Below are 7,345 nucleotides of genomic sequence, written 5' to 3'. Positions count from 1 at the left end.
ACCTCTAGAATTTGTCTCTCAATGAATTTTCGTCTTGCGAACTTGTAGTTAATTAATTTTATTTATTCCAAATTTTAGTTTGATATAACTCAAATCATTCTCGTAGCTCTACATAGGATTAAGATTTTATTAGTTGCAAATATTTGATATAATATCATTTATTCATTCTTCGTGAGATCGACTTGAATTTAATTCCTATATTATAACTTGACACCGTGCGCTTGCGAGCAAAAAACATGTAACAAGTTTTTGGCGCCGTTGCCGGGGATTGAATTTTATTTGATTTATATTAAATTGTGATAATTAGTCTTAATTTTGATTTAGAGCATTTTATTTTATTTTGTTGGTTCTAATTTTAAAATTTTCCCTGTCTATGCAGTTTATGCAAAAAAACCAAAGTTACGACTCATTGCTCTTTGATCCGGAAATCGAGAAAACTGCTAAAGCTTTGAGAAAAACTAGAAGAGAAGAGTTGCAACAAATGGCTGAAGAAAGGGAAAGAGCTGTCAATAATGCTCTGGTGCCGATCAGAGATCACTTTCGACCGGTGATCAATACTTATTATTCTGGGATAGCTCGGCAGAATATCATGGCGAATAATTTTGAGTTGAAGCCAGCTCTGATTAATATGGTGCAACAGAATCAGTTTAAGGGTGCAGCTACTGAAGATCCAAATTTGCACCTGTGTATTTTTTTGGAGATTGCTAACACAGTGAAGATTCATGGTGTTACTGAGGACACCATTAGACTATGATTGTTCCCGTTCTCTCTTAGGGACAATGCTCGCAGTTGGTTGCAGTCACTACCTCTAGGGAGCATCATTACATGGGAAGACTTGGCATCTAAATTTCTGGCTAAGTACTTTCCTCCTGCCAAGTCTGCCCAACTAAAAATTGAGATCACAAATTTCAAACAGCAAGATTATGAGCAGCTTTATGAAGCTTGGGAGCGGTACAAGGAGTTGCTTAGGAAGTGTCCAAACCATAATTTTCATGATTGGGAACAGATTGAGTTATTCTACAATGGTTTGAATGGCCCAACGAGGATTTCTGTGGATGCTGCAGCTGGAGGTTCAATATTTTCCAAATTTCCTGAACAGGCTTATGAGATGCTTGAGCAAACGACTGTTAATAGTTATCAGCGGCCGAGTGAGAGATCTGTAATAAGGAAGCCTGCTGAAATTCATGAGGTTGATGCATTCACTGCTTTGACTGCTCAGATGGCTACTATTTCTACACAGTTGGCTGCACTGACCAAAGGCAATCAAGTTTCTATTAAGACAGCATCACTGGCGACTGCCGTAAATTCTGCTGATGGATTTGAGAGTGTGGAGCAAGCTCAATATGTGAACAACAGAAATTACAACAACTATCGAGGTAATCCTGTACCCAATCAATATCATCCTAGTTTGCGTAATCATAAGAATTTTTTATATGCAAATAATAATAATGTGTTGAATCTTCCTCCGGGTTACAATACAAATAAGGGTGAGGGTAAGCCTCCTTTGGAGGATGTTGTTAATGCTTTTGTGTAGGAATCGAGCAAGAGGATGACGAGGACTGAGACTCGCCTTGACAGCTTAGAGACGCATGTGGCCAACATGGGTGTTGTATTGCAATCCATGGAGACTAGCATTGGGCAGTTGGGGAACACACTGAAAGATAATAACAGAGGCCAATTCCCAAGTAATACTGAGGTGAATCCCAATGAGCAGTGTAATGCTATCACGTTGAGGAGTGGGAAGTAGGTGGATAATGAAGAGGGCAAATCTGAGAGCAAGACTTCTGAAAAAGTTGCAGTTGACGAGAAGAAGGTCGAGGAGAAAAAGTCTGAACCTGAGCAGAAACCGATGTACAAACCTCCTCTTCCATACCCCCAAAGATTCAAGAAGAAGGCAGTGGACGAGCAGTTCTCAAAATTCTTGAAGATTTTCAAGAAGATACATATCAACATCCCTTTTGCTGATGATTTGGCACAATTGCCGAATTATGCGAAGTTTATTAAAGAGGTGATGTCCAAGAAAAGGAGGCTGCAAGAGAATGAGGTGGTGAGCTTAACTGAAGAATGTAGTGTCGTGCTCCAAAATAAGATGCCACAAAAGCTGAAGGATCCAGGGAGTTTTACTATTCCTTGCACTATTGGTTCTTTTTATTTTAATAATGCACTTTGCGATCTAGGAGCTAGCATTAATCTGATGTCTTTGTCTGTTTTCAGTAGCTTAGGACTTGGCGAGGTGAAGCCCACAATGATCACATTGCAGCTAGCTGATAGATCTATCACATATCCGCTTGGAATCATTGAAGATGTTTTGGTAAAAATAGATAAATTTATTTTTCCGGCGGATTTTGTTGTGCTAGATATGGAGGAGGATGCAAATATGTCACTGATATTGGAGAGACATTTCTTGGCAACTGTTGATGCCAAGATTGAGGTGAAGAATGGTGAGTTGTCGATGGGTGTGGACGACGAAAGATTTATTTTTAACATATTCAAGAAATCAAGTAATCCACCCATCGATGAATTATGCATGGTTGAGCGAGTTGTGAAGCTGGATGGCCATCCCAAAATTGTTCATGAGGTAGATTCAAGGAAGAATGATCCGAAGGTGCCAAAGAAGAAGAAGAAAACAAAGAAGAAATCAAAGTTTAAAAAGGTTGTTGAATATATTTGGAGGGTGAAAGCGAAAGGGAAGACCCTCAACAAAGCGGAACCGAGCTAGAATTGGAATACAGTCGGGCTATGGACTATAAACTAAGCGCTTCTTGGGAGGCAAACCAAGCTAGTTTTTATGCGTTTTTTATTTTCTTTTAGTTGTTTTTGTTTTTATTTTTATCATGATGAAACTAGACATTAATAATGATTTTGAATTGTGTAGGTGAAAAAGTATGGAGCTGAAAGAGTTTAGGAGTCACCCCTGATGAAGAGTTTTGAGTGATTAAGATGGTGCCGAGTACTGACGCTTGGTGCCTAAGGTATGTGTCCCGTGTTTTTAATGAATACTGTACATTGAGGACAATGCACAATTTAAGTTTGGGGGGATGTTTAAAAATTGTGAAAATTTGAAATTTTTTATGAGTTAGTTGGAGTTGAAGGCATGATGTTGTAATTGTATTGGCTTATGATGAAAATTAATTTTTTTTTCGCTGAAAAAGTTCATGTTAGCTATATTTAATCTTGAGTTCTCACATTTATGCACGAATGTCATGATTTTCGATACTCCTAGCAATTAGAAAAAAATTATGTGGATTTGTAATGTGGATTAGAGGATTTGATTCTTAACTCTTGTGATTTTTACTTGAAACTGAGGTAGATTTTTAAGATCACAGAAGTGATTTAGGCGTTTTTTTTGAATCTATTGAGTTTTTTTTAGCCATTCTATATTCATGAAAAATCCAAAACAAATTGAGTAGCTAAAAATTTCAAAGAAAAGTAATGGCGGAGAAAGTAAGGTGAGGGGAGGCCTTGAAAAAAAATGGATTGAAATTCTAGTCCAAATACAAGGCATAAAGATGGAGATGTATGTAGTAGAAGAAAGCCAAGACTTATGTCTGGCAATGCAAATAAAAAAATTTTAGCTACTCATAATCCTGCACAAATTGAAAATATTCAATTCCCTTTGCTTTGAATCATGAGTCCTTGTTTACATTGATATACATATGGATGCTTGTCTCCTGCTGATTATACTTGAGCCTAATGTTAACCGAAAAAGTCCTGTTGATCTGTGTGAGTAAAAGTTGAACTTGGTTGAGAGTATTTTGAAACTTGAGGGCGGAGTTAATGATTTTATGAAGCTTACGGATTGCATGATTTTACCGAAACTTAGGTGGGTAGATGAGATTGGAAAATCACACACACACGAGAAATCTTGAGAAAATTAGCAGACATGTGTATTGAATCTTGAAATGTAAAAATTCAGAGGTCGACTATATTGCTCATTACTGTTTTGCTCGGGACTAACAAAACTCTAAGTTTGGGGGGATTTGATAAGTGCATTTTATGCACTTAATTTATATATGATTTGACTTGGATTTTGTGATGTATCGAGTGGATATTATGCGTATTTATTGTTGTTTTTGTGAGTTTCAAGGATTTGAAGAAAAGTAGCAAGAAGAAGCAGAAAGCCGAATTACGGGACAGCAAACTTCAGAAAATTATTGGGAATGTTACAGACCACCAAATCCAATCTCCACTGTTCAAATTGAAATTTGCTGTCAAAATTTCAGCTCGATCCGATGGCTAGAACTCAAGATATGATTTTTGCAAGATTGCTGCGCGTTGTACAAAAGGAATAGAGCCCCAGCGCCTCATTGGGAGCGCTCCAGCGCTTCTCTGTAGCTCAGTAAAAGGATTTTATTCGAAATTTCAGCGCCCCAGCTCTAGTTTTCCAGCGCTCCAGCGCCCGTAATTTCATGTCTTAAGCGCCCCAGCGCCTAAGGGCAGCACTCCAGCGCTAGACGTCCGGCTTTGAAAAATAAAATACGAAACTTGAGCGCCCCAGCGCCGAATAATCAGCGCTCCAGCGCTGCGCAGTCTCCAAAAATATGGAAAGTCTTTAATCAAGTTTAAAAGGGTTTTGATAGATTATTTTTGGGGGAGACGAGGGTTTAGAGGGTATTCAGAGTTTTTGAAGGCTAGAGACGGCTAGAGACTAAGGAAAAAGGAGAAGAGGCATTCTTGGCGCGAAGACGAACGAAGCGACTACCGGAGAAGCATCATCTACCTTCATTTTTATTTCATTCTTTCTCCTAATTTTTGAATGATGTTCAAGAACATGCTTTGTTTGATTTTTATTTTTATTATGAACTAATTCCTTTGTCTAGAGGGACGACGTAGCTTGACTTGAAACCATGTTTTTGATACTTTGATTGATATATTAAAATTCTTCATTCGGTTTATTTGTGTTTTTCTGAATTGATTGCGTTCAATTAACTTATCATTAGTTGAATTGTTATATTTATTTAAAATCTAGCACTCGAGAGAAGCGATTTTGAATAGGACCGTAAGAAAATACATCATTGGTGTTTATAGAGTTTGAGAGGCTTATAACTCCATTGAATCCTTTGTAAGAATTATTGTGCTATTTACCGAATTTAATAGTTGAACTTAGATAGAGATATTGAGTTTTCTATTGAATACGAATTTCTGCTTGACACTCGAGAGAGGTAGTAGAAAATAATAGGGATTCTTGGCTAATAAACTAGAAGAATTTATGATATAGATTTCTTTATGAATTAAACTGGTGGATGGTTAAGTGATGTTGAACCTCTAGAATTTGTCTCTCATTGAATTTTCGTTTTGCGAACTCGTAGTTAATTAATTTTATTTATTGCAAATTTTAGTTTGATATAACTCAAATCATTCTCATAGCTCTACATAGGATTAAGATTTTATTAGTTGCAAATATTTGATATAATATCATTTATTCATTCTATGTGGGATCTACTTGGATTTAATTCCTATATTATTACTTGACATCGTGCGCTTGCGAGCGAAAAACATGCAACAGTGGTCAGGATGGAAGATGTATCAGTGTTGTGATACATTAGCGCCAGAGAAGTTATATTGTCGACAAGTAGCGCAGTAATATTCAATTGGGAGAATGCTAATGCGGTTCTGAGTAATGGAGCTTACAAGAATTTAGACAAGAGTCTAAGTGTGTCGAAATGCTATTCGACCAGACGCGCAATAATGATTTTAATACGTTCTCGAGGTTTTACCCTTGATTTCGAGGACGAAATCTTTTAAGGGGGAGAATGTAGTGACCCGTATCCGTAATTAGCGATTAATGAGTATGTTAATCGTGTGATCATGTTTTGATTTATTAATACATGATTAAAGAAATTTCAGGTGGATTAACGGACTACAATAATGGACTCAATATGATCGGAAATGTCCTGGAGGGTGACCTGGAACGAAAGCAACGTTGAGGAATGGACGCAAATTTCTAGCCATCTGATGTCATCCGTGACGTCAGCAAAGTGACGTCATTGCTTACGACCTTGATGGGATATCGGACGCAATGAAGGTCGAACGGACGCAACATTGGAGGAACGGACGTTCCGTTTGCTGTCTATAAATAGAGGTGCCGAGGCTCATTTGCAACTTGCCTCTCTCCTCTTTTCTCTCTCAATTCCTTAGCCTTCTAGCTTAGATCTAGGGAATTCTAGACGTCCTATTGGGAATTTGGAAGTAGCGGAGCGATCCCGACATCGTAGCGGAGCTGTGCCTAAGTTTTGGGATAGTCGCCATCAGCGGGGCTGACGATGGACGCAGGTATAGCTATGGTCTCCTTAAATTATTTAGGAGTATGAAATAGCTTAGTAAAGACTTTTAGTGCTTAATGAATGATGCATGGGTATTTACATTGTATAACTGATGATAGTCTTGGAACATAGAGTGGGACTGCTAGGACTGCCTGTAGTAAGGTACGTAAGTACTGACTGAGATGGCCAGCATGATATATATTATATGTATTGCATGAGTATTTGCTACTTGTTTATATGTTTTACGGCTTTAGCACATGCATGTTTTTACGGTAGACTGCATCTGGTATGATGTGAGTCTAGACATTTTTCATCGGTGATGAGTTACTCCTTATGGATTCGTGTCTGGGGACACTCAGCCCCTGGATTTTTGCTATCACTAGGAGCGACCACGACGGTGGGGCAGACTCTATAGTTGATAGGTAAATATAGGAGCGGCACCGTGGACTTGCTATCCGACATTGCCCTGTATATTCATGGTGCCTCTAAGTACTTTTTTACTCTCGTTTTAAATACACATATGTGCTGCATATATTATATATATCATTGCTTTCGTATTGAGCTTAGAGCTCACGTTCAGTATTTTCTATATGTCTGGACACCCCATTCGACGGGGCAGGCGTAGGTGCAAGATTAAGCATCAGGAGCTTGGAGTAGCCAGTGACCAGTGAAGACATCAGGATTAGCTGTAGGTCTTTACCCTTACGATTATTTGTAATTCGATTGGGCTGCATATCAGCTTATTTAACCGGTTGTATTCTGCAGGTCTGCTTTTATTTAAGTCTTTCGCAGCGATTTATTTTAAATGCATGCTTAATTATGCTCTAACTCTGATTAGGTAGTGGATCCGGGTTGGGTCGCTACATTTCCCACTTGAGTGTTCAAGTTTTGGATACTTGTTCTCGTTTCCTGCTGAAAATTCAAAGTATTAGTTGCAAGTTCCTTAACAATATTTTCTAAAAACTCACCAGCGGTTGGAATTTGAGGACGCTGCGGTTTTGGAGGGTACAATGGCCTGTATGCTTGATTATTCGGTTGCACGTGAGGTGCAGGCTGGTTCATCGGAGGGTTTCCATATCTAA

At 38.4% G+C, this 7,345-nt stretch overlaps 1 non-coding gene across 1 annotated transcript; it reads right to left on the bottom strand.

The window, feature by feature from the left end:
* Positions 1–883: 883 nt before the first annotated feature.
* Positions 884–990, bottom strand: LOC140885699 (small nucleolar RNA R71). Its single transcript, XR_012151118.1, has one exon. It is a non-coding gene; the product is annotated as a small nucleolar RNA R71 (small nucleolar RNA).
* Between the last annotated feature and the right edge of the window lie 6,355 nt (positions 991–7,345).

Source organism: Henckelia pumila, chromosome 2 (assembly GCF_033568475.1).
Source record: "Henckelia pumila isolate YLH828 chromosome 2, ASM3356847v2, whole genome shotgun sequence".
In the NCBI taxonomy this organism is placed as follows: Eukaryota; Viridiplantae; Streptophyta; class Magnoliopsida; order Lamiales; family Gesneriaceae; genus Henckelia; species Henckelia pumila.
This window is presented reverse-complemented; position numbering and strand designations above follow the sequence as displayed.